This window comes from Berghia stephanieae, chromosome 12, assembly GCF_034508935.2.
Source record: "Berghia stephanieae isolate SIO BIC M18660-M18661 chromosome 12, UCSD_Bste_1.3, whole genome shotgun sequence".
Lineage (NCBI taxonomy): Eukaryota > Metazoa > Mollusca > Gastropoda > Nudibranchia > Aeolidiidae > Berghia > Berghia stephanieae.
Genome location: NC_088371.1, coordinates 33,026,564 through 33,034,212, shown reverse-complemented (window position 1 = coordinate 33,034,212; position 7,649 = coordinate 33,026,564).

Here is a 7,649-nt window from a genome sequence, read left to right as displayed (position 1 = left end):
GCAAACATTACCATTCATTCGGTCTCTATGTCAACATAACGACACAAGAAAAACAACAAACAATATCAAAATCCACAATAAAATGGTTCAGAACTGTTGCGTATATTTATGCCACAATGAAGCTGTCAAAAAATGAAGTTAGAGAATGTGTGTCATCATGTATTATAATAACCTGTAATGTGTTTTCCAACCACCACATCATCACTGTCACTACTACGACAACCACCATTACCACTTCAACACTACCACAATTACTACAACCACCACCACTGCATCATTATCACTACCACTACACCACCACATCATCATCATCACCACTACAACGACCACCACTCCATCATCATCACTACAACTACTACTACACTATCACTACCACCACGATTACAACCACCACCACCACATCATCATCACGATCACTACAACTGCAACAACCACCACCACATCATCATCACTACCTCTACTACTACAACCACCACCACAATATCATCACTAACACTACTACTACAACCACCAGCACCATATCATTATCACTACCACTACTACTACACCACCACCAGCACATCATCATCATCACTACCGAAACTACTACAACCACCACAACCACATCGTCATCACTGCCACTACTACTGCAACCACCACAACCATATCATCATCATTACCACTACTACTACAACCACCACCACCACTACTACTACAACCACCACCACATCATCATCACTACCTCAACTACTACAACCACCACCACAATATCATCACTACCACTACTACCACAACCACCAGCATCACATCATTATCACTACCACTACTGCACCACCACCAGCACATAATCATCACTACCACTACTACTACAACCACCACAACCACATCGTCATCACGACCACTACTACTACAACCACAACCACCACCACCATATCATTACCATTACCACTACTACTACAACCACCACAACCACATTGTCATCATTACCACTACTCTTGCAACCACCACCACCATATCATCACTATTACAACTACTACTACAACCACCACCACATCATCATCATCACTACCACTACTACTACAACCACCACCACCACATCATCACTATCACTACTACAACAACTACAACCACCACCACATTATCATCACTACCACTACTACTGCAACAACCACCACCATATCATCATCATTGAAATTTTTTTTTTTAATTGAGTTTTTACAGTGCAATATCTACTAAATGTGCTCAAAGCGCTTTACAAGGGGTCCCTGGTCAACATTTAACATGTAGGACGGGACATGACGTCTGTTAGGCGATATTACAATTTTTCGGACAAAGACAACTCTGTTAACGGCCAGGTACTCATTTTACACCTGAGTACGGTGAGAGAATGTGAGTAAAGAGCCTTTTCCAAGGACTCAACTATGCGCCGAGCGCGAGGCTCGAACCCTGGACCTTCCGATCCGAAAGCGAGTGTCATACTACTAGACCCCATAGCCGCATCATTACCACTACTACTACAACCACCACCACCACATCATCATCACTACCACTACTACTACAACAACTACAATCATCACCACCACCACATCATCATCACTATTACTACTACAACTACAACCAACACCACATCATCCTCACTACCACCAGTACTACAATCACTACCATTAGGTTTTGGAGCTTTACGTCATTTGAAATAAGGAAACGTCGGAATTCTATTTAGCATTGTGTTTCTATATCATAATATAATTCTAATCAGTTATCTATTGAGGACTAGACTAGATACTATGCAATATGTATGCCAAATACCACCCCAATTCCCCTTTCTTGTGTGCAGGAATTCCTCTTCCGGCATTGAAATTCCTACGAGTGGTGTCTGAAATTCCTGTGAGCCAAATTTAAAGTTGGTGTCTCCTTGCTATGATGATGCAGTGAGTGTGAGAAAGTCATCACTACACACATAAACAACAGAAACAATTTAAAAACAAGACTATGACACGCAACCACTCACACACGAGGCTATACTATTTATCATTTTCTCCATATAGAATAGGACAAGACAAACAATAGCTTGACTCTCGCTACACTTCGCATCGATGTTTGTCGTCTGACGAGTTCAACTCTTGGTCGACCTGTCAATATTCCTTTTTGCCTAGGACGTAATCATTAATAGAATGTTGTGTGGTTTTGACCGTGAAGAAACCCTTAAGAAGTCACATTTATATTATTTTAGAGACATTGTTTTGAATAATTTTGAGTTAAACGAGCGAGGAGGAAGTTATTTTCTTAGATTTCATGAACGGCTGATCAGCGCTTGTTTACCATGGTAACGCGATTCCCAGCCCATGTCTGAATGGCGGATATTTTTCTCATCGAGGCCGCTGGTTGGTTAGCCAATAAGAGCACCGTACGGTTTCCATTGGGTAAATTCCTTGTAATTAATATAATAATATATTTTGTAATTCATTTTCATTCTATGTTCGGAAATGGCACCCAACTGTTAGGCCAACAACTTTATAATTATGATGATAATAATGATAATAATAATAATAAATAATAATAATAATAATAATAATAATAATAATAATAATAATAATATAATAATAATAATAATAATAATAATAATAATAATAATAATAATAATAATAATAATAATAATAATAATAATAATCAGCGGCGTAGCCTGGTCATTTAGGAGCATGGGGCTGGATTTGAGATGGGTTGTCGCATATATATATATATATATATATATATATATATATATATATATATATATATATATATATAAGAGAGAGAGAGAGAGAGAGAGAGAGAGAGAGAGAGAGAGAGAGAGAGAATTTGATGCACTCAATTATTTTACCAAAATTTGTATGTTCTTTGTAACTTGTTCATCATGCCTGGCTAAAGATAAGCGATAGCCACTGTCAATCTGTGCACCTATGTGAAGAGTACCAACGGTTTTCAATCTAGTGGTGATATTTAAATGTAAGTTAGACTTCTGATGGTTCAATGCTCTCTGTGTTAAATTTTTCAAACAGGTAAATCCACTTCTTGTCCAAGACAATTCTGTATTGCCGTTATCGCCAAACAAAATACAATTAAAAGAAAATAAACTCTTATTTTCTATTCTCAGCGATAGCCAAGGAAAACGACTATACCAATCTTTATCAAATTAAATGACCGATTCTGTTTCCCGTCTTTAATAGTGAGTACAAAATCGTTTGGTTAATGGGGACCGAGACTTTTAATCAAAAGTTTATTTTCCCTATTCAAAGAACTGGTATTGATGGTCAACAGATAATCAACGTGATTCATCACACTTAATAATAGCAATTAATTAAAATTTTAAAAACAAACACTGCAAACATCAGATTAACACACTCAAGTTAAAAGGGACAATGGGGAATTCAATATCACATGCCTGACACGCCTCGAAGAGGGATGAGTAACAGGTACAACACGATTGCCATCAATGGAACAATTAGGTCATTGTGTGTGGCTGCGAGTAAGAAAGCCACAATGACTCCGTTCAACGTCAAGATGCCTCTTGATGCCCACAGTCATAGCACACGGCAAACGTGAAATGCATCGCCTGGTTGTACCGTGGGAATATGGCTGGAAGCCTTCTCCACCTTTAAAGCCACACGCTGTACTGATTGGTCAGGGGCACGAGTACAACTCGAGCTGTAGTAAATTCAAAGCGGTGTGATTGGTTCAAGTTTTGAGGCTCTGTAAGGGTTTTTTAACACCAGGTCAACAATGAATTTCATTGTTTGTGAAACAGAAAAATTAAAAGTGTGACTTTTTATTGTTAAATTCTTACATACTTTCAAGACAATGACGACCTGTGGCTTAGCCTTAATAGCCTTTAAGGCCCTACGCCACTGATAATAATAATAATAATAATAATGTACTTTATTCATCCAAAAAGGAAATTATTGAGTTACAAAGTAAAAGGATGATAACTATGCACAAGGAATAAATCACAGACATTAGTAAAAATAAATAATTTCACTTTTATAAATAGGAATCATAAAAATATCCAGTAAAACTTGTGAAAACACATAGCACAGCCAAAACACGGTAAAACTTGTGAAAACACATAGCACAGCCAAAACATGGTAAAACTTGTGAAAACACATAGCACAGCCAAAACACGGTAAAACTTGTGAAAACACATAGCACAGCCAAAACACGGTAAAACTTGTGAAAACACATAGAACTGCCAAAACACGGTAAAACTTGTGAAAACACATAGCACAGCCAAAACACGGTAAAACTTGTGAAAACACATAGCACAGCCAAAACACGGTAAAACTTGTGAAAACACATAGCACAGCCAAAACACGGTAAAACTTGTGAAAACACATAGCACTGCCAAAACACAGTGACTTACTTGACTTGACTTATGCCTCTTGGCTCCTGGCGGAGCATAGGGCCTCAACAGCACTCTTCCGTCTTCTTCTGTCCTTGGCACAGACCTTTGCCTCACTCCAGGTAAGATTGGAGACGCTCAAATCTTGGTGAAGGCTTCTCCTCCAAGTCTATTTTGGACGATCCCGTTTCCTCTTGCCCTGTGGGTTCCATTCGAGAGCCTACTTGGTTATATTACAGGGCTCTTTCCGCAGGGTATCGCCAACCCATCGCCACTTTCTGAGTCTGACCTAGACAGCCATTTGTTCTTGGTTTGTTCTTGTCCAAAGGTCAGCATTTGGCATTTTGTCAACCCATGTCAACCTGAGTATTTGTCGAAGACAGCGATTGACAAAAGTTTGTATCAAAACTTGTGAAAACACATAGCACAGCCAAAACACGTCTGCAGTCGCTGGAGGTCAGCGCCAACTACTTACTATGCCTATTATACTTAGCTGCTAGTATCTGTGGAATGTAAAATGCATTGAAGAAAAACAGCTTTAAGAGAGGAAAGGAAGAAAATAAAAAGAGCAAAATACTTACCATGGAATGTTTCGGGCTCAAAACTCTTGCTCAGCTAAATGAACACGAATTCCAGTCACTGACATAGCGTTAACAGCGTTGTCTCTGTCCGAAAAAAAAAATATAATATCGCCTAACAGGCGTCATGTCTCGTTCTACATGTTACGTGTTGCTGTTGGTCAGGGACCCTCTGTAAAACGCTTTGAGCACGTTTAGTGGATATTGCGCTATATAAAAGCTCATTTTTATTTTAGATGAAGATCAATTCCGAAAATTCTAGCAAAGAGCCGAGACAACCTTCAAACGAGAATCAATGTCAACGGTGAAATCCTAAAGCAAGTCACCTCATTTAAATACTTGGAAGTGTTGCTCACGGAAGATAGGTCCAGCACAGCAGAGGTGAAAGCTAGAATTGGAATGGCAACAGCAGCCATGACAATGACAAGACTTAACACCATAATATGGAAAAGCAGTATTGATTTTGGATTTAAGTTAAAATTGTGCAGATCGCTGGTACTGTCCCATCCTGATCTTTGGCTGTGAAACATGGACTCTCACTGCAGATCTAGAATAAAACGAATCTGTGCTTTTTAAAATAAGAGCTGTCGGAAAATCCTGAGAGTTTTGTATTCGAAGAGGTCGAGGATCGAGCAGGAGGACAGGAACCACTGTTGTTAATAGTGAGAAGAAGGAAACTGTCATGGTTCGGCCACGCTGTTCGCCATGATAACATATGCAAGACTGTCATACCGTAGCCATCGTTAACTTATAGCCTAACACTAACACTGACCAAAAATGACGTCAAAACGCCAGTCTTTGGCCACAAAAGAAAACTAATCGTGAGTTGTATTCAAAAATTCAACCAATGGTACCACCTGTTTCAATGAGCACTACTAACGAGACAACTCACCTGGCCCTGCAAAAAAAAACAACAAATAATGACGTCAAAATGCCAGTCTTTTTGGGTTTCAGTGTCAGGCTATAACATAACGATGGCTTCGGTCATACACTGTGGAGGAACAGAGGAGAAGAAGAAGACAGAAAAAAACTATGACAAGACAACATCAAAGAGTGGACAGGCCTGGATCTTAATAGCCTTCAAGAAAAGGCCAGAGACTATAATGAAAGGCTTGAGATTGTGAAGTCTGCATCCCGCCTAATTCCCCCCCCCCCCCCCCCCCCGGACGATCAGCTAGCTGGTCGTGGTAATGAGAGAGTGAGTAATACTTGTTTACAGGTCTGATAACCCAAATTGGTTTGGTCTCATACTCATTGTTGTAATGCAAACACGTTCTCAAACGGACGCAAAATATTGTCCATTACAGTCCCACAATTGCGTTCGTTATCAGACCGGCAGATATATGGCCTAGGTTTAAGACTTGACAACAACATTTTAGCCAACGCCAAACACGGACTTTTAGATTTATTTACTTGATTGAAATGTAGCATCGCACATCATAAAAGTTAAATCATAAGAACAAAAAAGAAACAGTTTAGAAATGTCTATGGTAAAGAAGAGAGAGAGAAAATAAAGAAAGCCTACAACACGTGTTCCCAAGCGGTCACCCATTTAAGTACTGACTGCGCCCGACGTTGCTTGAGTTCGGTGATCGGACGAGTATTTCAATGGTATTTTCAACGTGGTATGGTCGTAGACATTTGAGAGTCTAATATATTTTACTAATCGAAGTTAATCGCAGTGGTTTCAACATCTTTTGTCCAAAATGGCTTGTTGTCGGATTGCTTGAAGTTGAATAAGAGTGTGTTAGTTTGAGAAGTAAAGAAAGGGAAGGATGATTGAAACGGTTTGTGTGACTTAGAATGAGGTTTTGAACGTTTCAACTTTTCCTTCAACTTCAAGTCTGAAACTTGACATTGACAAGATCGTGTTTTGTTTTGTTTTTGTTATCCAATCTTATCCACGAAGATTTCCCCGTCCCCACCCATCTGACTTGATCATTCGTTCGCATCTTGAAATCAGTCAGATTATCTGTCAGATTAAATGAGAATAGTTCCATCCCCGTTTATTGTATTGTTTACAGAAGAAATCGTTATTCGAAGTACCATTGCGAGTAGAGGTTGCCTTTACAAATTATGTATAAATCTGATTGATGTAATTTGTAGGTTTTAAGTTATTTCGAAGCGAAGTGTGCTGTATATAGAACAGTAAAGTTGCTGCCCCAAACGTAAACAAAGGTCGAGAAGCACATGGCAAACCACATGTTCCTGTCTTGACAGCTCACGTTCCAATGTAAATAATAGAAAGAAAATAACCTTTAAAATGTGGCTGTTAGGTGGCAAAAGAAACACATATTCATAAATACTCGATCATGTATCAAATAATGTCTAGATATAGATATTTTATGGAACAAAAGGTAAAATTTATCAAAAATTACAGTCTATCTATTTTTAGACCAGAGCAAATTATTGCGCTGGTGTGAACAAAACGAGAATTATTCGGAGCCTGATTTTCATAATAATTTAGTCTTATATTATTATTTCTGCAACTGTTAGATTTTATGTAAACATATTTTCAATACTGAAAGTGTATTGCCTACAACTCAAACTACAAAATTGGGAGACCTATATTGTGCGTAAATTATTCCGGTCCCTAACGGAAATCACTAGCAACTTGTTATTGTTTACGTTTGGGGCACCTAATTATACTGCTCTATTGGCGAGAGATCATACGATATGCTTCATTGAATGTTAGTATTGATTATTGCCCATCAATCTTT